Raw genomic sequence first — 2,804 nt, 5'->3', positions numbered from 1 at the left:
TCTAATGATACCCATTCCAGAAACAAAGTAATTTAACATGCTAAGAATCGTTCTAAACATACATGCAAACCTAAAATTCGACCCAATCTCCCACATTCAACCCTAATGACTCATTCTTCAGAATTTACAACATTGAAAGCACAAAGGAATGGAGACAGAACAAACCTGATTGAAGAGGTTGATTGATTCTAAAATGCAACAATTAGGGTTTGCACAATGATGATTCCCAAATAAATTGTGTGAGATGGAAATGAAAAGTGTGAGAGTGAGAGTGAGTTCGTGAGGTTCAGACTAAAACAATTTAAATGGGTTTTGGGCCCAAATGAGTGGCCCTCTGAAAATTTAATGGGTTTCTGCCACGCTCGCTACTGCTTTCTCCTAGCGAGCAACTAGCGAATCAGCTCGCTACTGTCTTCGCCTAGCGAGCAGCTGGCGAACATGACAGGATATTGTTTTTTTAAAACAGCATGCACATTTCAGCAAGGTTCCATCAATTGAACACCAATACCACACAACACAAAGCTGTAAATACTTACAATGTTGGGGTGCCTCCCAACAAGCGCTTGTTTAACGTCGGATAAGCTCGACGGTTCGAGATGCTCACAGAGGAGCATCCAAGCAGATTGCACATCTCTCGCGATCCACAAGACCGCCAAGATAAATCTTCAAACGTTGGCCGTTAACCGTCCAACTATCTTTCTTCTCCAAGTCCTCAATGACAACAACTCCATAATTTTTGACTTCTTTGACACGATATGGCCCGGACCATTTAGATTTCAATTTTCCAGGGAATAACCTCAACCTAGAATTGAATAAAAGGACCAACTGTCCGGGCACAAATTCCTTCTTCCTAAGATTTTTGTCATGATACTCTTTCACCTTTTCTTTGTACAACCAACTCGAGTGATATGCGGCATTGCACATTTCTTCCAACTCAAGCAATTGCACTTTTCTTTTTTCACCGGCCAAATCCTTATCAAAGTTCAATAATTTCAGAGCCCACAAAGCTTTGTGCTCCAATTCGACCGGCAAATGACAAGTTTTACCAAATACCAATTGAAACGGAGTTAGCCCAATCGGAGCTTTAAAAGCGGTACGGTATGCCCATAAAGCTTCATCCAACTTTTGCGACCACTCTTTTTTAGAATTTGACACGGTTTTCTCAAGAATTCTTTTAATCTCACGATTAGAGCCTTCGGCTTGACCGTTTGCTTGTGGGTGATACGGAGTCGCCACTCTATGTGATACACCGTAATGTTTCAAAACGCTTTCTAACGGTGCATTACAAAAGTGCGACCCTCCGTCACTAATCAACACACTGGGGGTTCCAAAACGGTAAAAGATGTTTTTCTTCAAAAAAAATATTACCGTTTTAGAATCCGCCCGAGGTGAGGCAGTCGCCTCAACCCACTTAGAAACATAGTCAACCGCCACAAGCATATATTCATTACCATATGAGGGTGGGAATGGTCCAACAAAGTCGATACCCCAACAATCGAATACTTCAACCTCTTGGATGTTTTGGAGAGGCATCTCGTCTCTCTTACCAATCCCACCACTTCTTTGGCAACTATCACAACTTTGCGCATGGGCATTTGCGTGTTTGAAAATAGTAGGCCAATAAAATCCTGACTGAAGCACTTTAGTGGCCGTTCTTGCCCCATTATAGTGTCCGCCGTAAGGCGAGTTGTGACAATGCCAAAGAATGCTTTGCGCTTCATCGCCAGTAACACACCTCCTCAAAAGGTTATCACCACCTAATTTAAACAAGTATGGGTCATCCCATACGTAGTACTTAGCATCCGAGAGAAATTTCCTTTTTTGGTTCGAAGTTAGGTCGGGAGGCACCAAACCACTAGCCTTATGGTTCGCAAAGTCCGCAAACCACGGCCTAACTTGAACTTTGAAAAGTTTTTCATCAGGAAACTCTTCCCGAATTTCCTTCTCGGAAGCGGTAACCTCCATATTAACTAAGCGAGATAAATGATCCGCCACCAAATATTCCGATCCTTTCTTGTCTTTGATTTCAACATCAAATTCTTGCAACAAGAGGATCCAACGGATGAGCCTTTGCTTCGAGTCCGGTTTGGTGAGCAAATATTTAATCGCCGAGTGGTCGGTATACACTATGACCTTGGAACCAATAAGATAGGACCTAAACTTTTCAAGCGCATACACTATCGCAAGTAATTCTTTTTCGGTGGTGGCATAGTTAACTTGAGCCTCATTAAGAACTTTACTTGCGTAGTGTATCGCATGAAATTTTTTCTCTTTTTCTTTGGCCTAATACCGCTCCGATTGCATAGTTGCTCGCATCACACATGAGCTCAAAATTTAAATTCCAATTTGGAGCGACTATAATTGGAGCGATAACCAATTTTTCCTTTAAAATTTCAAAAGCTTGTAAACACTCATCAGTTAAAAGAAATACCTGATCCTTAGCTAGCAAGTTACTCAAAGGCCTAGCTACCTTTGAGAAGTCTTTGATAAAGCGCCGATAGAAACCGGCGTGCCCCAGAAAGCTTCGGATTCCCTTCAAATTCATCGGAGGAGGCAACTTTTCAATCACTTCAACTTTAGCACGATCAACTTCAAGTCCTCTTGAAGAGACTTTATGGCCGAGCACTATCCCCTCGGTCACCATGAAGTGACACTTCTCCCAATTAAGAACAAGATTTGTCTTCACACATCTTTCAAGAACCATTTCCAAGTTGTCCAAGCATAGACCAAAGGAACCACCAAATACAGAGAAGTCGTCCATAAAGACTTCCATTGTTTTCTCGATAAGGTCGGCAAAAATAGCT

Source organism: Lathyrus oleraceus, chromosome 7 (genome assembly GCF_024323335.1).
Source record: "Lathyrus oleraceus cultivar Zhongwan6 chromosome 7, CAAS_Psat_ZW6_1.0, whole genome shotgun sequence".
In the NCBI taxonomy this organism is placed as follows: Eukaryota; Viridiplantae; Streptophyta; class Magnoliopsida; order Fabales; family Fabaceae; genus Lathyrus; species Lathyrus oleraceus.
Note: the sequence above shows the minus strand (reverse complement) of the source record.